The sequence below is a fragment of the Pseudopipra pipra genome, chromosome 13, assembly GCF_036250125.1.
Source record: "Pseudopipra pipra isolate bDixPip1 chromosome 13, bDixPip1.hap1, whole genome shotgun sequence".
In the NCBI taxonomy this organism is placed as follows: Eukaryota; Metazoa; Chordata; class Aves; order Passeriformes; family Pipridae; genus Pseudopipra; species Pseudopipra pipra.
Genome location: NC_087561.1, coordinates 13,694,080 through 13,720,243, shown reverse-complemented (window position 1 = coordinate 13,720,243; position 26,164 = coordinate 13,694,080). Strand labels below are relative to the sequence as shown.

Below are 26,164 nucleotides of genomic sequence, written 5' to 3'. Positions count from 1 at the left end.
GGTAAAAGCTTGATCCATAAGTAGCATAATGCAATTAAAATGCCTTCACTTTTTTATCAATAGCAAAATTCAGTGCAACAAACTGACACTTACTCTGAAATTATGGTTATGAAGTGGCTTATTGTAAAGTAGGTTTGATGGAGGCATTCCAGTTGTCCAGCCAACAGGTAGCATCAAACCCTTCCCACTTACAGGGAATACTCAGCTCAGGAAACAAGGAATTATAAAGGAGAATTAAATGCAAATCTGTCACTTGTTTCTGAGTATGGTCCTTCTTGGACAAGACTGAAATGTTCTGCCGCCCCCCCCATTTATTTTTTTTTTGGGGGGGGGTGGGGGGGTAAGGGAAATAACGGCAGAAAGACTCTCAGACCCAAAAGTTTCCTTAATAATGAGCTGTTAAAAGAAAACGTAGGTTTCTAGTAAAGGTTTATTGAATATCTGCTGTGATAAAACAGCTCTGTAGTGACAATAATACAGAGCTCTCATTTCCTTTCCTTTTCTTAACCATGACTGTTACAACTTTGCTGTCCTCTAAGCCAGAAAAAGTAGAAAATGCAGAGAAGGTAGTAAGAAAAAAAAGATGTGAAATGATGAATTGCATTCAGCACCAAAATATGTAGGGAGAAGAGTTAGAATGGCTGTTAAAGAAATCATATCATGAAAGATAAGAAAGCTCAGAGAACATCAGTCATTCTTATTCTGCATGTTGGCTGGCACAGTAAAGGCAATAAACAAAACATACGCTTCCCTTTGTGTAGTACACAAAAGCAGGATCTGAAGAAAAATAATAGGAGAGCACTAGAAGGGAGTCAGCTAAAATAAAATAGATTCCAGTGCTGCCATTTGCAGTATCCTGCAGTGTTTGCAAAAGTTTTTTCCTCAAGCATTAGCAGTGTTAGAACTCTAGACAGCTTCCTTAAAGTCTTTGAGGAGCACGTTGTGCTAATTCCTACAGTGTTCAATTGATATTTTGGCCTGGCAATAGTATGCAAAATTCCTGGAAGGCTGTGTTTAAAACAAAAAGCTACAAGCAATTCTTGCTAAATTGCTCCTTCCTGCACTTTCAGACACTGTCACACAACATCCACTGTAGTAAGCACATTAAAAATGCAGTCTCAAGGTCTAGTCAGCAGTCTGCTTCTGTAGTAGGTTAAAGCAAAAGAGTTCTACAAAACGAATCTCTAACCTGTTATGTGGTTCCCCAGCTGCATCCTGTACTACACAGAGACACTGCTTGTTCAAATGAATAATGATAATAAAACCAATCATCATCTTGGCATACAGTAACACTTACATGCTGGAATCAAATCTCTTTCACGGGGTGGTTGGTGGCTGTCTGGGTGGCAACAGGAGCTTGTCACATGGTTCCTTGCAATGACTATTTCAGATAGATCAGGTGAGACTTCCCAAACCAATGTTCTACAAAGCAGGGCTTCATCGATGTAACAGTTATCTGGAAAGACAAATTACATAGAGCTTTTATTGCTGAACATGATGCCATATGGTCTGGGATATCCCTTTGGTCAGCTGGGGTCACCTGTCCTGGTTGTGGCACATCTGATCTTCTGGTGTACCCCTGGTTTTTACAGCCTCTACAAGCAAGAACTTAAAAAAAAAAAAAACAAAAAAAAAAAAAACAAAAAAAAAAACTCTTGATAAAAAAATATTCATTTTAAGTAATTTGATCTAAGCCTGATATTTAAACTCACCACCTCTAAGCAATCTTTTCCATATTTTAAAGAGAAGCAGATTTCACTCTGCAGTAGTTCATTCTGCATCTGGGGTATGGGGGGAGATATCAGTATCTGCAACTAGGACAAAAAAATTTCAACTGCCAAATACATGATACAAGATTTTCTGAAGGACAAAGCACAGACCCTATTAATTTCCATCTTAAAAGTACCATCTCTATAGTCTGTCTTATTCTTTGATGTGCAACCAGAATGACTTACCTGTGAAAACATGGCAATTAGTTCTGCATGAAAGCAATCAATATTGTAAAATTCAAGAAAAGGAACAAACTCTTTTGTTTCACGTATATTGTCCTTCCTTCCAGAAGGGTGATCAAGAATACTGGGAAATATTTAACAGCAAAGTGAATATTTATTTGAAAAATAAGAGAGTGGTCCTCAAAGCACTCAGCTATTGGTCTAGAGGGTTAAAAACCAAACAGGAGAACAAAACTTTTAAAGTGCTAGGTCTGGAAAAAATGGAAATGAGCTGGAATTTGTATTCTGAAGAAGAACTAAAGTAGAGCAAGAGAAGAAAACAGCTGCTTCAGGAATACAAACGCTAAATTTATTAATGCAAGAGAGGACAGTATGATTAAGTTGTTTAATGTACTGTTTAAAGCACCAGAACAGTTGGTTTAGTATATCTAACCAGGACGGCTAAAAAAGCCATGAGCCTAGGCTGGAGTAAGTTCATAAATGGGTTACCTTCCCAGTATTTTAGATTATTTTTGAATTATTTATTTTTCCCCTCATGCTCTATTCTGGAATAACCGTATGCAATACAGGAGTGCCTCAATAATAACAATGCAAGTCCCAGTCAGAGCTGAGTCCCAGCTGACTGTATCACACTGGGTGTATTCCTGACACTGAGCTGACACTTGGCCCAAGTCAACCTTAGGGTATTTTCTCATCACAACAGGTACCAGAGCATTTAATTATTTTACATTCTTCTACAGTTAACATCTACAGTGGCTCCTTCAGAAAGCAAAATAGAGCAGAAATCCTAAAACTTGACCCGGAAAAGGGAATAAAAGTTTTATGCGAAGAGCGAAACCAATGTGATGTCAACAGAGAACTCCAATAATAGGGGGATAGTGGGGACGTGCCCATATGCTTGCCATCTAATTTTAACATCACTCTGTCATTCTAATTTTTTATCCCTCAACTTGTCTTGAATTTGGTTGCTTTAAACGACCTTGAAGCAACAAGAAGTTAGCCTATATATGTTAATACCATATTGTCTGTTATTTATATTTATTGTCTGCTACTTACCCTCAAACCAGCTGCAGCGGTTAAAGGAAGAAGGGGAACTTTTGCCATTCTGATTATCTATTGATGTTCTGATTATCTAGACAGATTCTATAAGTCCATATCAGTGGCAGAGGTCTGGGTAGAATTAGGATCAGCTAATTAATAGTTAAAGGTCACTGGAGCCCTTTATTCATATAAACATATATATGTCTATACATACACACAAACACCTAGAGGGAGCAACACCTTGCAGCACTGCATCAGAAGGAAAACCAAATGAACTTTAACACATGCTCAAGAACAGTTTCTGTTCTCACAGCCATCACACATTCATACAACCAATAAGAGGGAAATTTGGATCACTGAGTATCGAAAATGATCCATGTATGCCTTAAGGAATATATCACTGAGGAATGGTAGACTGCTTGTGACATAAGCCAATAACTGGTCCTCTTGAGAGAAAATGTTGTGGAGAACAAATGTCATCTCTCTGCAGGGAGTAAATGAGCAAAATTCTGCTCACTGGGACTCTCTTTTTTTTTCCACACTGAAGAATTTAGTTCACTGGCAACACTGTCTTCCTGTACGTTACCCACGCTCCAGTGAAAACACAGTCCTACTACTACTGCCTTAAGGACAGAATAACCTTAAAGTTATTCCAAATGGATTTATGCCTTAAGAGACCTTGTAAAAAGTCTTAACAATCAAACATGACAACAACCTGCATCTTTCACAGCAAATGGATAAAGTACTCAGCAGTGAAATGATGGGCGTGCAGGCAATACACAAATCCAACTCTTTTTCCACAGTCACACAATGTGCTACAAAACAAAGATATTCATGGGAACCCTTTGCAAATGTAGTTATGGTAGTTCTTGGCTCCTTCCATCCTCAGTAGACGTTAACCAATACAAAGCACCATCCCTTTTCAATTGGCCATAGACAAAAATCTAAAATTAAAACAAACTTTTGTGTCTATTGCTCCATTTGCTGAAATAATCAGTTTTATTTTTTGTTTACAATTACCCAGAACATAAAAGAAACTGCTGGATACATTATCAGTTACACACTGCTTGCCAGTCACAGCTATTTATGATGCTAAATTATACTGCCTAAGTACAAAACCAAAAATTGCCAAAAATCGAGGAATTTATAAATTGGTAAAGCAGGAGGGGTAGGAGGGATAAGCTAATGCCATTAGCTTATGGTTAGCCTTCTTCAAAAGGACAATTCAATGTGCTGTTCAACAGGTAAATAATTCAAGTTTTCATTAATTTGAATATAATTTAGCAGACACTCTCCTGTGACAGCTACTGTTAAACAAACCACGATTATTTTGTTGGTCTCATTGTAATGATTTATATTTGTAGGATGAGTTCTAATTTCTAAGATCATCATAAATTGAGAAAAAAAATCATTTTATGTACTTTCAGTTAGATTGTAAATGAAGTAAGGTACTTTTATTCGGTGTCCTACTTTTTCTTAATGTATAAACTTCCTCTATAACTACTTAAGATTTTAATTTAAAAGCTAATCTCCCAAAAATAATATTAATTAATATAGTTTTCTTTGTATTCCCCTACTACCTTCCATCCTTTCAGTTCCAGATTTTCAGCTGTAATGGCCTTCAACTCTCCTGCAGGCTTCCTAGCTGAGAAACAAATTTGTGCCAGCTTGCTGAATAACCTCAGTGATGTTCAGTCACTCAGAACTTCTCCATCTGTGTGTCCATCCATCCAGAGAACCAGATGCTCTCAAAATGCCTCACCCACCTTGCCTGGCATATCAATATCCAAAATATGTTGCTTCCATAGCTGCCACTTCCAGCCCTACAGCAAAAGTAACAACTGGCCTACCTGGAGCCCTCAGTTGTTTGCCTGGCCACAAACAGTGCTTTCTTTGTGAGTCAACTGTTCTGCTGCCAGAGCTAAAGGGAGACCTGCAAAAGGTCTCTTTACTATAGTTACTATTTACTATAATTAGTAAATAAAATCACTAGCTGGAGGCATTATAACAAAAACTAATAGAAAGCAACCATTTCACTCAGAAAGTAGTTCAGAGAACAGGTAGATTCCATCAGAATGACAAGCTAAGGTTTTTATGTGTAACTACAGATCTACCATTGGTTTTCCACTGATAGGCATTTAGACAACTCAATTATTTTATTATTGAGATTAGAGAATGAGATAATTATATTAACTCCCTTTCTAAACTCATATCTCCCACTGACAGGTTGCAGAAATATTCTTGCCAAGAACCTGATGATTAAATATGAACTTGCTTCAACAGATATACAGAAATGCCCTTGATTCTTTGTTACACATCTGTGCAGCTCTTTTTTTAGTTCAATACAAAATTTAGTACATCAGATCTGAACCAGAAGTTAATCATTTTCAAAAACATTTGGCTGGTAAATATTTCCTTCAGAAATTTCTTCTGAAAATACCTTAGAAGAAAGTGTCCTCATGTGAAAAAGAAAATCATATCTAACAACTTTTATAAGTAAAATGTTTAATTATCACAAATCATTATAACTTTTCTCTGTTACATCCCCTTGAGTGAACAATTAATTCTGATTAGAAATCAGAAATATTATATCATGTTCTTAGAAACAAAAGAAAAATATATATGAATCTCAAGGCTCTGTTAAAGGACGAAGTAAGCAGGAAAAAATAGTTCTGATTTACATCTAGAGATAGATATTCCCACCCATATTACATTTCAAAGCATTACAAGAGAGATGTTTATTATGTAATATGGTAAAAGGTGTTGAGTGAACTGTCCTGCAGAGTTAAGCATCTTCAATCATAGTTAATACCAGTGTATTAAGAATGTTGTAGAATCAGTTTAAAAGTGATTATCACTAAAAAATGAAAACTTATTGAAACTTGATATTCTCTTTTAGCAATTTAGTTGGAAAAGCTTTATTTTTATTTTCATTGATGTACCTTACAAAGTACAGCAAGTCAGTTTTTCCTGAAAGATAATAATAATATAGCTACAAGTCACATAAGCCAGTGGACTATGTTTAATGAATAACACTTAGAAAAGGTATCTATGCATTTTAGGAGTTAAATTTCTGGTAAAGATAAACATTCCATCGCTTACGCATCAAAACTTCTGCCTTGAGCTGCTATTCACTGCTGGAACATCTGTGGAAGCTGAAGATGCTGCCTCCCAACTGTTTGTTAGCATTACTCTTTTGCCAAAAATTGCCAGTCCCATAGAATGGGATGTTGCTAAGCCAGCAGAATTCAGGATACGAGGATTTCCTCATCTGTTTCAGCATAATGTTAGCCAAGTTAACTTCAATCCAACTGGTCCTGCATTGTAGTGAATTAAAAGGAACAGAAGAGTTTCTTCTAAAGATTAAATGTCAGTCATGTACATTTTTGCAAAATGGTAAAATCAAATTTAATCATTAAAAACCTACTCCAACGTGAGTCCTTCCCACAGGCTGCACTTATTCACAAACTTCTCCAGGGTGGGTCCCTTTCCACAGGGAAGGGTCCCTTTCACCAGGAGCAGGCTGCTCCAGAGTGGATCTCCCATGGGCTCACAAGTCCTGCCAGCAAACCTGCTCCAGTGTGGGCTTCCCATGGGAACAGAGCTTTGTTCTGGCATCCACCTGCTCTGGCATGGGCTCCTGCATGGGCTGCAGGAGGATCTCTGCTCCCCTGTGGGCTGCAGGGACACAGCCACCTCACCACGGGCTGCACTACAGGCTGCAGGGGAACCTCAGCTGCAGTGCCTGGAGCACCTCCTGCCCCTTCTTCTGCACTGCCCTGGGAGCCTGCAGGGTTGTTTGTCCCTCATATTCTCACTCCCCTCTTCTCGCTGCAGTTGCCCCTGTGCAGTAAGTCTTTTCCTTCTGAAATATGTTGTCCCAGAGGCACTGCCACTGTCACTGATGGGCTCAGCCTTGGCCAGCAGCAGGTCCATCTTGGAGCCACTGGCATTGTCTCTGTTGGACATGGGGGAAGCTTCTAGCAGCTTCTCACAGAAGCTCCCCCTGTATCCCCCTTGCTACCAAAAGCTTGCCATGCCAACTCAGTATAGTTGTAAAAAGCCACGTCAGCACCGTTACATGAGCCAAAGTGAGCTGCCAGGCACGGGAAGGAGTCAGAGCTCTGCTTCCCTCAGTCCTCAGCATCTGGAATTCTCTGGATAGAGGTATGAGATTTGTCCCCAGCAACTCTAACTTGCATAAGGTTTAGATGTCTTTGCATTTTGCAAACACAAAACACATTCTCTTTCTGACATAGCAATAATCCCCAATTATAGTCTCAACGTCAGGAGTATGATGTTAAAATCATGAGCAGGGAAAAAACCTCCTATTCAGAGAATATCCTTGATAACGCAGCAGAGCGTGCTGTGTGTTGATTAGGCCTAGAGAGATCCGTGTTTTTTCAGTGTAAGAGAGAACTGTTGATTTTAGTCTTACAGGTGGATTCATTTATAAATGCTGACCCTGACATATAATCTTCAATAAAAGCTGTGCTTTTCTATCTAATTTCCATCTTTCAGCTGAGACATTAGCATTTCTTATTCAATGTTCTTCTCTCTCAAGCATTACCTCAGATTAATTGGCACTGTATAAAATAAGTTCCTGGGTGCACAATGGTAACCATGGTAGCCTTCATCCTATCTTCACAATGCATATGTAATTCAGTTCTCAGGAAAACATAATTAGTGCGTAGCATAATATATTCTCTCCAAACACATCACCGTGGTATGAAATACACTAAATCAAAGCAAATGATGCCTACAACCTCCACCCAACTGGGTTACCATTTCTGAGCAGCTACTTTACAAATGAATATACTCTTAAATAGTTTTGCTGCAGCATCCCCAACTTGCATAATGCTGCTGCTTTACTCATGTGCTTTTTCTTTACGGCCAAAGGGTGGCAATGTTCTACTTGCTATCAGCGTGCCTTAGACAGTCAATAGCACTGTACTCACTCAAGAATAGTAAAATCTCTTTCCAGCCAAGCCAGAAAGCTCTGCATCATTAACTGGTGTGCTTACTAGGTCCCAGTACTTCAGTGATGACCCCTTCAGTTACAGTAACACAAATATTAAAATACCGTTTGAGTTGAAATCCAATGAGCTGTGTGAAAGTACATTCGTGCATATCTCCTTATGAGGAAAATTAAAAGGCATATGCAGCTTAAAAACAAAGTGTGGTCTCTGTTCCCCATCACATATAATCAGGCCTTATTCAGGATGCTTCTGTTTTTGTACAGGACAGTTACTGCTGTCCAGGAAGGGAAAAGTGTCACTAGCCTGGCTGCTTAGAAGGTGCCACCCAGCCTCTTGAGATTTTTACAGAAGCTTATTTAACTCATTCGAGGATTTGCCAGTTGTGAATATTGAAGTCATCCAAAATATCTGTCAAAGAGGCCTTAATACCACACCCACATGGACTGTCAGTGCACAAAACACATGGGAAAAACAGAGTGCAGCTGTTATTTCTCTAGTTAGCGTACCAACAACAACTGCATTACTTATTTAATGGAATGAACTAGGAATAATCACATGTAGGAATAAACTGCTACTCTTGTGCTGGACCCACTCCTGTGATTACCAAACACAGGGTGTCCCACACCCAACTGTTCAGACACTGTTTCCGTATGAGACTAAATAAGAAAGGATGTTTCTCCTGGTGTTTCACAGGGAGATGTTTTTCAGTATCAGCAGTAAAGTGGGAGGTCTAATACTAGATTATATAACTATTTTGTATAATTATGTGGGTATTTTAGGAAGACTGATGGTTATGGCATTAAAGCAAAGGCAAAAGCAAAAAAGCCAGGAAAAAGAGGAAGACAGTCTACATAAAAGGCATCCTTCCAAATACACTGAAGAGGCCAGAGTGGGCATCATGATCTTTCTGATGAGGCTGAGGAGAAAAAGTTACAGTAAGAGATCTAGAGAAATATGTCCATTTTTAAATGCTGCCAACTATTACCTCTTAAATTACTATTAGCTATGAAAACCAAAATGAGAGCTGTTTCTCCCCCCAAAAAAAAAAAAAATAAGAAGAGCAAGGAGGTGTCCAAACATATCCAGGATAGTTTGTACTTGGAAGACATGAAAGTAATTTAATCCTTTATGTGAATGAGCATTGATTATCTTTACTGAAGTATTAGAAATGATGCTTTCTTTAAGTGTGGGACATCACTGTGTCAGATGTAATGTAGACATTCACTACACCTCTGGTAAAAATTTCAGACAACTGGTTTTGGGTCCCAAATCAACTTAGCAAATATGATATGAAGTAGTTGCCTGGCGGTAAACTCAGCTTAGCCCAGAATTCTTAGTAACTTTCATGTTTACAATATTCTTCATTTTACACATGCATGAGGGGAAACACTTTCCAACTCATAACAAAAAACTTTGAAACTGCTATAATATTTTTTGAATGGTTTTGATAATATTACTTGACCTTTACTTACCAACAATGTGCTATGGACACTTTTCTCCTCACAAACCCTTGGGATGTGGTAGTGCTGTTATGAGAACAGAGCGAACTGACATTTGCACTCATACATTGTCACCACTCCAGGTGACAGCCTTGTGCCCCAGTCTGCAAGGATAACAGATGCAGATCTCCATGTCAGATATTTACAGCAAAAGGTAGCATTAAGATCATAAAATTCCAGCCACACACACACACTGATAATCCATGTGCAACGGATTCCACACTTTTTGACATTTAGATATGGGGGCTAATGGAAAGAAACAGTATTTCTGTCAAATGACTGCTATAAAACAATTTGTAAGATAACAAAGCCGTTGATTTCAATTATATAGAACCACAGAAGTGGCCACTGTTAATACTGTAATGCTTAAGTAGACATATCACACTTTCCTTTTACAGCCATTATAAAATTTATTTGTCAAAAAAAATGGGGACAACTAGTAAAATAGTAACATTTAATATGCAAAAGCATGTTAGTTCAGGAAAAGCTATTTATCTTCACGCAGGTGATGACAATTATTTTGTACATTTACATTAGCTTATGTATCATCAAGTAAGCATTAGATGACACTAACTTTACACATTTCTTAAGATACAGTATTTTAATTACGTGTTTTTCCATCTAATCTCATCATGTCAGCAACTCTAAGAAATGCTTTTAGAGTAGTTCTAATAATTGCTGGGCTCACTAGACATAGATTCATCCACTTGTGGCCAGCTATCCTGGGACATAGGAGAAATGTGAATTAGTGAGCACAAAAAGAAGCAAAACAAATTTAACTCAATTTTAGGTTAGAATTTGGGAGAAGTAAGATCACAAATACTATTTGCCATACATTATATATTCTGTTTCTGTTACATAAACTTGGCTTTGCTTTATGTAAAACGCCCAGGCAATACTATCTGTGTCTGCAGAACATTTTGAACCAACTCTACTAAAAAACGGATTATTGAGTCCTCAGAATAAGAGTTTTTATAACCCATCACATGAAAAAGTAAATATAGCATGGGAGTGGGGGAAAAGGAGTAGTGGATCTTGATAATGGTAATTAGGTACAGTTAGCTGTCCCACAGTGGCTAGTGCTAAATATCTGGGGAAATCTTACAGCCATGTAAGTAACAGAAAGACATGTTAGAAGTCCTGTTATTATCCTAAGCAATATAATTTAAGCATTAACACAGTAAAATGTTGGAATATTTTAAATGCCTTTAAATACTGAAAACGAATTGTCTTAATCATTAACTGTCAAACATTAGAAATTTTGTCTATTCATTAAGATTATTTAATATTGGTGAAATTCTTTGACTATCATTTAATTACTTGAAATTCAAAATCATTCAGTCATTCTTTTCAGAGAGACCTTCTTCAACTGTCAACATATCAAATATTTACCAAACATGGATACAAACATGTACTGAATAAAGTGTACAGTTGTATGCACTAAAACTGAGTGATCTTTTCAGAGTCTCTGGGTTTTGGTACTGAAAAGATATCACATGATTCACTAGAAAAGAATTTTTTAAGCATTACAGGAACATCTCAAGAAAATCAATGGCCATAAACATGAAGAATCTTGGCAAGCTGAGAGTAAAGAGCCTAAGAAAAGCTTCTTCCACTGAAGTGCAGTCAAAAGACAAAATCATCATTATTTAAACAAAGGAGAAGCTGTTGAAGTCACCATGGGCAGAATTTCACTTCAGAGATCCTACACAGAAGTTGCTCTTTTCCTTAAAGCTTAAAGAGTAAGTTTCTGGATCAGTATCCACAAGTTTCAGATGCAATTCCAAGGTATAATATAATGCAAGATGCCTACAGATACTAACTCACAACCAGGCAATGCAGTTAAAATATCGTAGTGATTTGCAAACCAGGAAGGTTTTATGAACCACTTCAGATCACCTCCCATATTTTTAACGTACTACATATATATATTTATACAACAAAAGGAAAATGAAATCAGCATGACACCAGCATTAGTCTTTTTGATGTCTGCAGCATCCTTAAGACTTCTGCCTTACTACACCTTAAAACTTTCTGACAATTTGCAGACTTTCTGAACATTCTGAAAGTGTTCAAAAACACAAACTTGCAGCTTATTTTTCTTATTTTGGGAGGAGGGATCACATAATTATTTTTAGGATTAGGTACATATTTTGCAGCCATTTGCCAAGTCTGCAATAGAGGCCTATGCCAGCTACCATCCAAATATCCCTGAGTCGATCCCTTGTCCCAAGATCTGAAACTCAATACAGTCTACATACAGCAAAGATACAAATTCAAGCTCCAAAACTTGTGCTTAACATACATAGCAAACCTTACAGTGATTTATATTCAGAATTCTAGCTATATTCATGAGAAGAAAAATCATGTGAGAGCTTCCCAGTCAGCTCACTGTTCAAGACTTTTCTCCTTCACTCAAGAGTATAAAATACTCGTTTCTGCCTTTTTGTTAAGCAAGATATCATTAAAGAAATTTGAGGATAAATGGAATTATATATCATATATAACAGAGTTTCACACAAATACTCATTCAGAGAGGCAAGTAGTGGCTTATACTATGTAAAAAATAAGACTTGCATTAGAAAAACAGCTGCTGACACTAACTGCCCAAGTGATAATAAAGGCATGATAAAACAGCTTGCCACTAAGGTGAGCGTTTACAAACTCTGAGACCTATTACTACTGACTTTTTTACTAGATCACATTGTAAAATGTGTAGAATGTCTCTGAGCATCCTCTAATTGCCATCAACAATATTCTGTAAGTAGGAGCTAGAACAGAATATTCTGGTATATGTCACTACAAGTCCCTTTGAGCAAGTCAGTTAGATCCATTTTAAATTAAGTGTATTTAAAGTGTATTGTAAAATGCAGCAATGATTAACTGAGAAAAAGTCACTCAAGAACTGAGTTTTTTCTTTAAACAACATTGGTTTACAAATCCTGTCATTTTTCACTATAGATGTGAGTTGTCATTTAAGGGAAGCTGTCACTGTACTGACACCTTGCAACATGAGCTCCAGGGTAATTGTGCTGATTAGGAAACAAAATATTCATGTCCCATTTGAATGAATGGAAAAAATTGTAAGACAAATTTGTGCTTGGTTACCTTAATAATGTGCCTTGTCTTCTGATGTATTCTCATGGGAAGTGGAATCACAAAAGTATGCATCATATGAACTGACTTTAATGCCTTTTCATATGTAGCTCACTCTTCTTTCCAGAGTTGTAATCATTTAAAATGTTTACTGCAAGTTCATACATCCAGTTTCTGAAACTCAGAGAGGGCAGTGGATCAGGCACAACAGTGCAGCACCTAAACATAAAAACATACCAGCATCAATTAAAAAGTAGTAGAAATCACAGATAGAAAACAGAAGCATAAAAATAACTTGGGTTTTATTTGTTGATTTTCCCCTTCAACTTCCTCCTGAAGTTTCCAAAAGATTCAGCAAACCCAGCATTTTTATCAGAACCAAATAACACACAAATCTGCCATAAGTACTAGTTTATCTGCCATGAGTGCAGTTTACAGAATCTTGAGTAAAAACAATCTTAATAGAAATCAGACATCTGAATTTTCCTGCCAAGCTAACAATTTCTGTGTAAGAATGCCAAGTCTCTCTGGAGAAACCCTGAAAAACATCCGAAAGAAAGTGGAGAGAAGCTTACCCTGCCACGCTAAAAGCTACCAGCAAGGGATAATTCTTCCCCTCCTTTTTCATTCACAATGGTGTTCTTGGGAACAGATTTATTTTGTACTTGCAGTGTCTAATAACAACCGTTGTGCATTCATTTTCCCCCTAACCTGACACAGTAATGTTATCCTACTTAACTCTGTGACTCTTTCTGACATAAAAATGCACCCACCATGACATCCTTTAATACTGTAACAAACTGGCAGTGACCGAGGACTCCACGGCTGTTCCCAGAGCACACGCCGGTTGATTTAACTCCCCCATGGTGCTAATGGATAGAAGTCATTACAACATAATTGCTAACAATAATATAAACCCTGTAAAATAGAAAAAGCCCAATTTTAATGCTAAGATTGGCAGACACGTTGCTTTCAGAGACAAGTATTTAAAGCAGCCCTTCAAATAGAAGAACTGCTCCATTGCTTTATTCCTCACGTCAGTATACTGATATTTTTCAGACACTCCTCCCATAGTTCCATTTCAGCACAAAATTACGTTGGCTTTGAAACCCAGCATTAGTAAGTCTCATTCCCACAGAACCACCCTCACCTTCTGCTCATATCTCTCCTGTGCTTCTGTGGCTTTGTTGGAGTGCCCATCACATGCCTCCTCATACAGATCAAAAACGATGGGCAGAGCCATCATTTTCTTAAGAGAATTCCTTAGTCATTATTAAGCTCCACAAAGTTCACTTTTTGCCCAAATAAATTTTACTGGGGAGGGAAAGGGGGGGTGGATACTAAGAGAATAATGGCTACACGCAGCTAGAAGTGTTGATTTTTTTTTGCAGCAAAAGATTGTTAAGCATAAAAAGATTAGACATTTCTACCAGTCATTTCCTGCTCTCCCTAGATACCCCTTAAAACAGAGTTTAAAAAGTCAAACTCTTACTAGATATACAACTTCCTATATAAAGTTCCCTGAGGTTCTCATGAATTTTCCTTTTTATGTCCACACCATCATGTGTTTGTAGCTTGGTACAGTGAACCTGGTGAACTGGTTTATAGTTTAATTAAATAAAAAAAAAAGGAAAGGAACACTGGGAGATGAGCCAAAGAAAAATACTAGTACACAGCACGAAAATCATTTGGAGAGGGGTGATAATGTGGTAACTGAGGGAGCAGAAATCAAGCTGGTGCAGCAGACACCTCACTCAGCCCACCACTAAAATGTCACCTTTTCCTGAGTGGATGAATGAAAACAGAAGAAAAAAGGAAACTTGGATATATTTGAGCTTTTCATTTGTCTGAAATTAAAACACCACCACCGAACCCAACCCAAAATTTATGGTGATTTGATCCAGCTTAATATAAATGAGAAACAGAAGCTAGAAAACACAAGAGAGAAAAACAGAGGAAACTAGAGAGGAATTCAAAGTATCAGAACCTTATCAGAAGCTGAAAAGTTGGACAGGGAGATAACACAGGCAATGGCATCAGTCCATTAGAAAACAGAGAGGAAAAAACAGCACTAAAGACTAAGCCCAAAGCCTATGTATGTAATGTCTTTGGAAAACCCAACTGTAAAAAAGAAGTATTAAAACTCCTGAGGTACTAAAGAAAGATATTCAGAAAACAGAGCATATACTAATCATAAATAGTTTTGTTGCTCCTTTCTTATGGGTGAGGAATAAATTAAAAAAACAAAGCTGAAAAGCTCCCTGCAACCATATTTTTCCACGATCTGCAGTTATTATATCACAAAAAGTGGTACTTAAAAGAAATTTTACTTGTATTAAAAATTAAAAGCTTATGTCTCCCTTATTTAGGCAAAAATGCACCCTCAGTTCAGAAGGCTTTGAAATATTTGTTTATTCAGTCTTGTTACCTATTCTGTGTTTTTATAAACTTCTAAAATATGAAGTAGCACACTGCATAATAGCTTTTCCAGTCTTCTCTGAAAATCCTTCCCAAACAGTAGCCTTAATCTCTTCAAACACTTGTCCAACATCCCCCCTGCATGCATTGACACCATGGAATGTCTTCCAACACTAAAGAAAAATAGGAGCATGGTATTTATTTTATTTTTCATTTCCATTGAGCTGCAAGTCATACTTTTAAGATAGTGATTAGTTCCTGAATGATTAACCCATCACATATTTTAAGTAGACAGAAGACAGTTTGAACTGTTTATTCTGTGTTTTTATTGTCAAAATAGAAAGGGTGGTTTTCTTTTTGCAATTTCGTGCTGATTAAATTTGGTATTAATATGAAAAACTTAATCAGTGGGACTAACCCGAATATTCCTAAAAATATAAGCCACAGAGGAATATGTCATCCTTTACTTTCAATAACAAAATAAAAAAAAATAAAACAAGGAAACAAGCTGGCATAAGAATGTCATAAATATTTTTCAGAGGAGACACTTCTTATACAGTATTTTTACTCCTCACAAAAATTGAGTGATAGGCATGAAGTGGGTGAGCAGTGGGATGCCTTGTCTGATTCCTCTTTGATTTGCTCAGATTATTTTGCTCTTGCTGGAAGAATTGAAATGAACATACAGGATTTTTTGTTTGCTTCACAAATGAAAGCTTGTCTTTCCCTTAACTTTCTCCATGACAGAGTCTCCAATCCAGCTCCAGCTGTGGGCAGCACTTTTTGTCTGCAATCACTACCAGGAACAGTGCTGGCACTCAGAGACAGCAACACAATCCAGTGCTGGCTAAATCCACATAGGAATTTGTATTAGATATAACCCAGCAATAAAAGACTGAAAACAGACTGCTTGGATGAGTTCCTCATCTACCTGTAAAACAGCAGCTAGAAACCCAAGAGACCATTTAAAATAAGGAAGAGGCATCCAGTCTGGGAATATCAGAGCATTGGAAAGACTCAAAATTCATTTTTCACAATTCATTCTTCAAACTTAACAAACATGCCAATCTAAAGCTGCATTTTTTGAAAAAGAACTATATTCCAGGATCATATAAAACTTCTGAAATACAGTGTGATTGAATAGAAAACCATTCTGAAACCCATGAAGTTCACATTTTATGCTAGTTAGGCTTTTTCTACATTCCTTGGAAAACTATCATTATGTCAGCTGCAGTTCTGTATAATTTGGGTACATACTGCTGAAACCTGTTACACACTGTAAAAATGAAAGAAAACCCAAAATTTTAATTATGTAAAGTTTTGCATTCACCAGGGTCAGGGGAAACATTTTATTTTGCAGAAAGACCATTTCATGTGAACTTTCCCTTCATTTCTGCTGCATTTTTCTGTATTTTACCCGTCCTGGTGGTTTTAACACAAATTACAAACAACTCATGTGTCTCTTACTCACAAGGGCTCCAGTATGCAGAAACAAAAACAGAGTTAGCTGAAGACAAACTGGGGCAATGTGAACGCAGTGGAACACACTAATTGCAACAGGAGGAGCTCCAAAGTATTCTAAACAATCCTTACTCTACAGAGGTAAAACTAAGAGTAAACAAGACAACTTACAAACTAAAAAGTACTATGTATGGCTCTTCCATTTGCTTACTGCAAAACAATGATATTTTGCCTTTTTTATCTAACTTGGCATCACTCTCTCCTATTGGGAGAGGGGAATTTGTTTTTTCTACAGTTATTGTAGTCAGAGCTCCAACTGAAATTAAAGGCCACAAGTTAGCTGAGTTCAGAAGGAAATATATTCAACTCTATCTCTGTTGAAGCACTGCAGTCTTCATGCTGACTTCTGTTTAAATATGGGAAAATGACTCCTTAAAAAAAAAAAAAAGTGAATTTGAAACCACTTGGGATCAGAAAACAGCCACTACTTCTTAAGAATTGGTCAGAGGAGAACTGAATCAAGGCTAAAGCAGCAGTGCTAAGACCTAGTTGAAAAATAAGAATACTGATCAAATTTCTAGCATTACTTAACTCACTGGCTCAGACACTTTAGGCAAGCAAGAGATTTGGGAGGTAGATTGTCAACCAATATTACCTCAAATAGCTCCAGCACAGCTGAGTTACCCAGGTTTACAGAAGCTTTAGCTCTCTGAGAATGAAGGATATTCAGAAACCCCTTAAGTTTCAAAACTATGAGGAAAGTGATACAGTTTGGGATGACAGGAAACCCTGAGATGGAACAGAAACCATTCTCAGTAAAGGGAGAAGTATAAACACACACAAGCCAACAGAACAATACAAAAACTCAAAACTGCAAAAATGAACTATTAAACATCCAGTTCAAACCAGAAGATTTTAATTCAGTCTTTCAGTTCTCCGATAGTAATTGCTGTCCATTAACTTTCCAGGCAACCATCACACTGCTGGTTCACGTGCAAGCTTTTATGGGATAACTTTCATATTGTGAGGTGGTTTTTTTAAACCTGCGTAACTGAAATCCACAGAGTTTCTATTCACTACTGCTAAATACCTGTTCAAATCTTTTTGGCAGAAAACATTTAGAAAGAGAAATCATGATTATTTCATAAGGAAATCAAACTTACATCCTTGTTCTCACATAGCCTTTCTGCTCTCCACTCCCTCAGAAAACTTTTAAATCTGAAAAGCTGGTAAAACTACTGTTATAAGGCTTAGTTCCAAAAAGAGAGCAAAATAAACTCAGGATGAAAAAACCTTATTGCCACTGTCCTTGAAATATGGAACTACCCTTGCCCATGAAGCAAAAAAACCAACAAAAAAAAAAATTAAAAAAATTAAGACAAAATTCTTTTAAAATAAAATCAAATAACACTATACAGAAAAATATATTGAAATAACCACAAACAGGAACAAAGAAGATGATAATCTGTTCTTCAATCCTGTAGTTTTAAAATCCACATCTTATTTTTGACAATTTTACATCAAGGTGCGTTTTCAACTTCTGTCACAAAGGATGACAACTAACTGATAAAAAAAGTCTCAGTTAAAAGACATTAAAATTTCAAATTAAAATTAACAAAAACATCATACCAAGAAGTTTTTTTCAAACAGTATGAAGTGGAAGGCTGTTTACTAAAGTTGCAATTTTTTTTTTCTTGAATTCTTCATTCCACATCTTCCATTTTGGTTAACTTTAATTTATTTTATAGTCACGATGAGCAGTTTGAAAACAAGAATAAAGTACAAAACGTGAAAGATGTTTTTAACATAACAATTAAAAAACGCCTGACATGAAAGTTCTTTTTTGTAAAGTTGCAAATCCCAAGGAAAGCTTGGAAAAGCTTTCCTCCTTAGACATTTGCTACCATAAACTACCAGTGCACTTATCTGCTATTTTGTCACACATCCTCTTTTACTACAGTTTTCCAGAGAATTAGGGGAAAATATACATACTCATCTGGAGGGTCTGAGACTTCCAGTAATATTCCATGTTGCAGCTACATTTGAAGATTGCTTTTATACACTGTAAATATAATTTCTGGTTGTGCTTAAGGCATTAATCCAAAGCAACAAGACTTAAGGGCATCTGGCAGTTCAGATTTCTGGGCAGTATTTTAGCCGACAGAAATTGTACACTACTGAAAAGTCAATTTAATGTGAATCTAGTGAACAATAATTTTTAAGAAAGTCACTGAACTCCTGCTCTATTGGAGACCCAGCGAAGGTATTAATTAGAGGTATTAGAGGTATCAATTTAATGAAGTCCTAGTCCAGCTTCTACTGAGAGCTTTGTGAATATCAACTTTTCCTTCCCCACCAGCTCATGGTAATTACGGCCTCCTCACTCCTCCAGAGACAAGGTTTCAGAGTGCACAGAGTACAAAACTGGCACCTCCTACGTGTTGTTAACTTGTAGGAAAGGGAAAGTAGAAAGTTGTTGGAAGTGTAATACTGAGAAAGAAATGAGAAATAAACGTTGTGTTGGCTGATACTGTTGCAAACCTTTTCTCTTTTGTGCTGGAAGGGAGGTTAACAGAGGTCAGTGTTACCACGTGCTCTCATTTCAAAGAATTACCACATGCACATACTTCTGATAAATCATGGTTAGACATTTGGATGCTTGGAGATTTAGCATAACTTTGGGGCAGATTTTGTCACGAAATAATTTTGCTCAGATAACTTGTTCTCCAGCCCTCTAATATCTATATCTGCATGAGAAATTAAGCAGCACATGGGAAGTTCAAGATAACATTTTTCAAGATGGTTTTGCTCCACTACTAATGACCCTTACCCATCAGCTTTGCCAGTACAAACAAATGAGGATGTGTTAAAGCAGGAGCAGATACAGAATGACAGAGACAAGTGAGATAGAAGCATGGATGTGGTGCTATCAGTGCAGAATCCAACTGATGTTCCATAACAGACACAAAGCACATTTTTTGCTAAAAGTCTGACACTGGACAGAAAAGGCAATAGTTGCATACAATATGCAGCTAAAGGATTACTGAAGAATGTTAATTAAAATATTTTACTGCATGTGTTACTCTTACAGTATTCATAATTCATAGATTTTTAAGAACTCAGACTAATTTTACCATAATGATCTTTTTAAAGATGGCTGTTAATTGGGAAATATAATACTTGCCAGTACTTTGGGGGCTGAAGTTACATGATAAAAGACAAAATACCAAGTAATTCAGATTTTTAGATACTGAGCTAATCTCACAGAAAAGAAAGCTTGCATATTTAGCAGGAAACCATCAAAATTCAAAATAGAAGCCAGCTTGAAATAAATGATGTCTTATTTTAGTAAGCAAACTTTGTTTAATTACACTTCTGAAAGGAATTCAGATTTTAATGGAAGATAAAATTTCCAGTGAGCAGTGCATAATAAAAAGCATAGCACAACCACAGCACAATAAAGAACATTCCCACTATACACATACTCAATCTAGAGCATTATGATTCAAGGATATCAGTCATTCTTACTAAATCAGGGGTATGTTTTGACATGAAACCCGAGCTGAATGCTTCTCTGAAGGACATTCAAATCCTTCCATAATACTTAAAACTCAATTCACAATGACGCTGTTCCCATTCTGTGCTTCTGCGCTGAAATCAAACAACTATTTTAATTATTGCAATACAAACAAGTATTTCAGGGACCTGGGGCCCTTTGGAGTAGTATTGTACCAGAGTTAACGAATTCAGCCAGTGCAGCTCAATCCTCTCAGCTCTCTGCATTGCCACAAAGAGGAAAACCAAGATTTTCATGCCCTCTTATGGGAAAACTGTGTCTGGCTGCCATTCTTGCCCAGCTCTCTCCCTGCTAAGAAACAATTAATCTGTCAGAGCTTCAAGATGAGCTGATTAAACAATCCCAGGGCACGGATTACATCCCACTGTCTCTAGTTCACTTACTTTCTATCCCCACTTTCACATGAGCTGTTTAACATATTTTCTTCTTCTGTTTGTTTGTTCTGAAGTTTGTTGTCTTTCCTCATTAGAGACATTTGCATTCCTAGGGAAATGCACACCTAATTTACATATTTGTTAAATCCAGAAATATAAACAGTTTTGAGTATTAGCACACTGACAGAATGTCATGATGTAAATAATGCAAGAGTCTCACAATGATTTAACATATATCTCTAAGGCTAATTTGTACAAGTGCTCTGCATTGTGACATTATTAAGAAAATTATTTTGATGCAAGCCAAAAAGAGACAGAGTTAAAAAAAAAAAAAAAAAGTGTTAACTTTTAATTTTGTCCAACTTATTACTGAGAAAAGAATTAAATGAGTGAGGGGGAAAAATTTAAAGAAACAGATTTAAAATTTCCGTCCCTTGTGAACCTGCTGTGCTATTGCCAGATTTGCAGAGAAGCCTCTTGAGGGCATAGCAGACAAACCACAAGAAATCCCATTGAGTCAAGAGCTGAGTTTACACTACTTGAATCCATCTAAGTCTTCAAAGCTCAGATGAGCTTCAGCTGTTTCATTCTCTCTCCTGTTACGTAGCTACACGGAAACTATGAAGCACCCTCAAACAGAGAGACAATAATACTGAGTTTTAAAGAAAGAATTGTCTAAAGACAATTCTCTAAAGAGAGAAGAGAGCATTACCAAAGCCCAGCATCACCAAATATTTATTTGTAGGTAAATAAGCTGCTAAGAGACGTTTCATCCAGATCAGAACAAGATGACAGAGGAGTGACTCCATTTTACTCTCAAGTATGTCCACTACTGTAGGAGAAAGAATAAAGGGCAAAAAGTTCACCTACTTTTTCCCCAAAACTGAAGATTTCAGCCCTGGGATATTCATGGGTGAGATGGGAACCACGCAGATCACTGGACTTCTGCAATGAACAACATTATAGTATCAGAGTCCCTGTTTTGGAAACCTCCTCCTATTTTAGGTGTACTTACACTTTGAGGGGTATTAAATAAAGTTAACTCTGTATCCTCTTATAAAATAAAAACCACACTTTCTTATTCATAAAGTACTAATCATAACTTTATATAGTACCTATTAATATCAATAAGCACATAATCATAATTGCTGGATATAGAACTGAAAAAAATATTTATTTTATATATTTATTCCCCCTGCAAAATAGGGGTAATTTTAAAATCAAATAGTGTACGAACAGATTGATAATGTCTTTATATTATAAACACAATGATACAGTTCTGGCTTTGAATATTAACACCTCAGCTTCGGGACTTTAAATAAAATGTGTACAGTGAAAAACAGAATATTGTTGCTCAGAAGATTAAACAAAAATAGAAGCCAACTTGGAAAAGAGAAAAACATCCAAAAAACCAGATATGCCCTAGAAGATATTTTTCCTCCAAAATATTTAAATCAAGCTAAATATGAAAAATCAAGTTAGATAAAAATAAATCAGGTTAAATATGAAATGTGACACATGAAACAAGCCAAAAATACCCAGCTGTGGTATTTCTTCTACTGATAGACTGGAGAACTGTCAAGCCTTTGCTTTAAGACCTTTACCCCTGTTCCATTTGAACAGCACGGGAAATTTATTCTTTTCCTTTTTTAATAAGCTCAAGGGCATCCTGGCAATCAGAGTATTACGTAATTTGCCCAAATAGGAATATTTCTGTGCCAAAGGCAGGCAGATTAGCACAGTGCTGTGGGAAATAGGAAGCCGATGGCTGAGGCTGGAAAGTGCCAAGGTTGGAGCACCCAGATTATTCAGGGATTTATCCCCCAGTGTCACTTGCTCAGGCTGCTGGGGGGGGACCGTGGCACCAGCAGAGGGGCCTGCTGGGAACAGAGACTACAGGGGTAGGTGTGGGGCTGGAACAAACTTCCTTGGATTAAATGAGCCACAGGCTGCTAATGGAAACAGCAGAAATCCTAGACAAACAAAGGAATACCTTTGCTTTAGAACAAGTTTTGAGAAAGAGTTCTAAGGAATTCCGAGTACTTAGTGCAGCAATGACCTCTCGTTAGGAAATCACACAGTACTAAGCCAAACTTAGAAGCAAGAGTGAGATATATTAATCCTATCCAAATATTCAGCTCCTCTCAGGTCCTGCACAGCAAGGCTACTAAATTTTCCAGATTTTCATTAGTGTATGTCAAAACTCTCCTGCCAAGGATAATTAATTACTTATATCTGACCAAAATGTAACAAGGGATGTTTGGAATGGGGTTAATTATACACAGAAGCCATCCTCTCATGCTTCCAACCTTGAGAATTGCCCAGACAAAAAAATTTAAATTTCAAATTATCAAACATGACCTGGATACTTACAAACTTGAAAGAAATAGCCAATTTGTGGTGGCCAGCCTTCACCATTTTGTTTATTTATCTGGGAAAAAAATAAGTAAATCCCACCACCTACTTACGCTACTTGACACACAGATTTGCTGAAGCAAATCACAGGCTCTTTGGATGCAGTTGACTCCATAAAACTAGTTTGCTATTACATGAATATAATGAATAATTTCCATCTTGAGAATTTATCATCTATAAGAATAGACTTGCCTTCCTGTTCATATTTAAGTTTCTATAACTGACTCCCAGTTTCTATAAACACGTGCATCTAATGTTTTCTCTCTAAGCCTTCCTCCTCTGTGCTCTAGTATTTTTTGCTTTCCAGAAGAATTTGACCATTTTTAGTTTTGCTCAATATTTTATGAAGGCAAGAGGCATTTATAAAGCAGATTTACAGAGCCTGCTGTGTCAGGTGGATTTCTAGTGGTGTGTCAGCTGAACATATTTCCCTACTCTAATGTCTATATAGTTGATAGCTGCAGTCAGATAACAACAGAAAAGTAATAGCACCAGGAGGCAGATGAGCAACCCTGGGAAGTTATGTCTGTCTAATGGGGACGGATTGTCCACTGTGAAATTTTTAAAGCATCATATACAAAACAATGAGTTAGTGGTGGAAAAAGCAGGCAGTTCTGTTGCAGAACAGCTTCAGAAAAGCTGTTATCACCTCAGTAAAAGAGGTGAATCAGAAAGCTGGGACATTGACTCAGCAAATTAATGCATGAGCACATGTTGCCACAGATGCTGGAACTCTGAAGACTGATTTTCAGCTATGGTTATGAAATGCAGAATTTCAGAAGCATTACCTTGTTGTTTTCAGAGAGCCAAAAGTAAATTACTGCTTACTAAAAAATCAACAGTGGCTGCTGAGTTAGATTGTACAACGTCAATTTTCATTAATAATCGTCCTACAAGTAATTTGAATGTTAATGAGAAAGCAAAGAAATGAGAATGTTAATGAGAAAACAAAATAGGCACGCTGTTGTCCACTTGAAAATGTCAATACTGCAGAAGTCAGTGAGAACATCCTCTGCTAAGATTTCAAACACTATAAATATTAATATACCTTATATTACTCGCTAAATCACACACGATTAGGTAAGTCAGTATACTGTGTTGTATATATTATATACAAAGTTGAGAATGCTTTATATATGCCTTATTTTCCCTATGTATTGTGCTTAAATTCCTATTGCTTTGTTTTAAAATCTTTCCTTGCAGAAGAAACTTAATTTATTAGAAGAGACCAACACGACAAGCAACACAAACATCATGGTTTACTGCGAAAATGGGCAAAAGCACTTGAACAGTTCTTTATCATTGCTCATTCTTCCAAAATGACAACTTTATATAACACTGAGAAGAGCTGACTGCTTTCTATCCTGTTGTACTAACAGCTTTTGGCACAGGCAATTATGACTCAATTTAAAAAACCCGAGAGAGAGCATTTGCGTGTGAACACCAGAGATGGGCCAGCTCATTTTGAGTCAGCTATTAAGCATAGCAAAATGGCATTTGAGTTCTGCCTGGTCATTCTTCACCTTCCACAGTATCTGAAAAAAAAGAGAAAAAACGGCTAGTAGGCAAATGAGGGGGGTTTGAAAATGAAAATAGAGCAGAGAAGAAGCAGAGTGAAAAAGACTGAGCAGAAGCAGTGATTGTAAAGAGCAGTGGAGAATTGCTAAGGCTGTAAATCTCTAAATGACAGAATGCTTATTCTAAATGAAGTAGCACTTGCTTTCACCAAAAACAGCCATTCATTTTTTCGTGTATCTTTCCGAATAAGATAAACTGGAGGAGGAAAGTTGGTAAATTTTATCTGCATAATAATTCAGGCATCGTGTGACAGCCTCTTTCTCACCAGCTTCCCAAACTATTCTACATCTCACAGACTAAGTGGTTAGAAGCCTGTCAGATTAATAAAACCAGAAATACCGAGGTTGATCATCCCCAAATCAAATTGTTTGTGACCAAACAAAACAGCTTTGTAGCAATTCTTTTTCCCTACGTGAAAAAATTTTCATTTTTCATTCCTAAAACACAATAGGTAGCTCCCAGGAGTTACCTGATCAGTGAACCTTTTGGTCCTGCAGGATACAGGTAATCTGAAGCAGTGTGTGTGCTGATTATCTCCTGCTACCTGCATTTTCCTTATCAACCACCAGGCTTCCTACTAAATAGCTATTGGGGCTCAGTTACACTCCTAAAAAATAATAATGTCAGTATTTCAGTTCTTCTATGGTTATAAGTGAAATATTTGTAGACACTGAGATTCCTCTTCCACCACCTCCAAATATATCCTATCGGGGACAAGATTTGCAGAATTACATGATATTGCTTTTTAAAAGGAAAACAAAGAAGTGATGAAAAATGAGACTTGCTCCCCCAAAAACATTTGCCAAACCTTCCAAAAGTCTTTTGGAAACAGATTGTTCTTTTGCAGTCAGCCAAAAGCAAAACAAGAAACCCAAATAATTCTTCTGCTGAATATCAAGGCTGTATCCTCCACTGCCTTTAGCTGACCAAGATATTCCATAAGAGCCACTTTTAAGTTCAAGTCTGATACCTTCTCTTTAGGAAATTACTGTATCCAGGAATACATGTTGCTTAGAAAGTTTTGCTGACGTGTTACTCACCCTGCATCTTTAGCTTGGCCCCCAAGGATTCAGCACAGCACAGTGAGTGCTGGTACCAAAGCTGCTCCTGCATTTGCTGATACTGAAACTGTCACCACAAAGGGTCACTGGGATGAGATGAGAGTTTGGATCCTGTCTTACACAGAGGTGTTTTCAGAAGTTTTTTCATGTTTACAAAGTGATAGCTGAAGAAAAACACTGCAGAATTTACAGTAATTTCATTTTAATTGACTATGCACAAATTTGTGCTTCTTACATCAGTACATATTTGGGACAAGTTGCTTTCAAATTACAGAGAGCTGACATCTCTTGGCATGTCAATTCTTAAGAGCTCAAACAGTACCTAGTCTCAGAAATTCTGTGCTTTTCATCAAAATAATTGCCCATAGCACATCTGGTCATAACTTCTGTTATTATCATGAGGCAGAAGAAGGAAAGTGCAACAAAAGTACATTACTGATTTTGGAATCATTTGTAGGATGGTTTGTGGCAAGTCCTATGCTCTGTGCTTTCTTTCAGAAATTTAGGCCTTGGTTCTACACTCCCTAGACAGATTACCCACTCACTTCCATGAACTTCAACTAATTTTCTTAAACATTAACAATATGCTTGTTTCCTTTAATCAACTATAAATACAAATTTATTAATGTCAATATATTAAATAAATATTACTAGATTTATACAAAAAGTTTTTAAAATGCACCTACAATTATACATGCCTTAATGGAGATAAT

The 26,164-nt window shown here is 36.9% G+C and overlaps 1 long non-coding RNA gene across 2 annotated transcripts in view; it reads right to left on the bottom strand.

The window, feature by feature from the left end:
* The window catches only part of LOC135421528 (uncharacterized), a 46,973-nt gene extending 25,501 nt beyond the window's left edge, over positions 1-21,472 (bottom strand). For both annotated transcript variants that reach the window (XR_010434052.1, XR_010434053.1), the window contains exons 1-3: positions 21,268-21,472; positions 12,580-12,786; positions 1,298-1,456 (exon numbers count right to left, since the gene is read on the bottom strand). This is a non-coding gene — a long non-coding RNA (uncharacterized LOC135421528). The remainder of the gene's footprint in view (positions 1-1,297; positions 1,457-12,579; positions 12,787-21,267) is intronic.
* Positions 21,473-26,164: the final 4,692 nt, after the last annotated feature.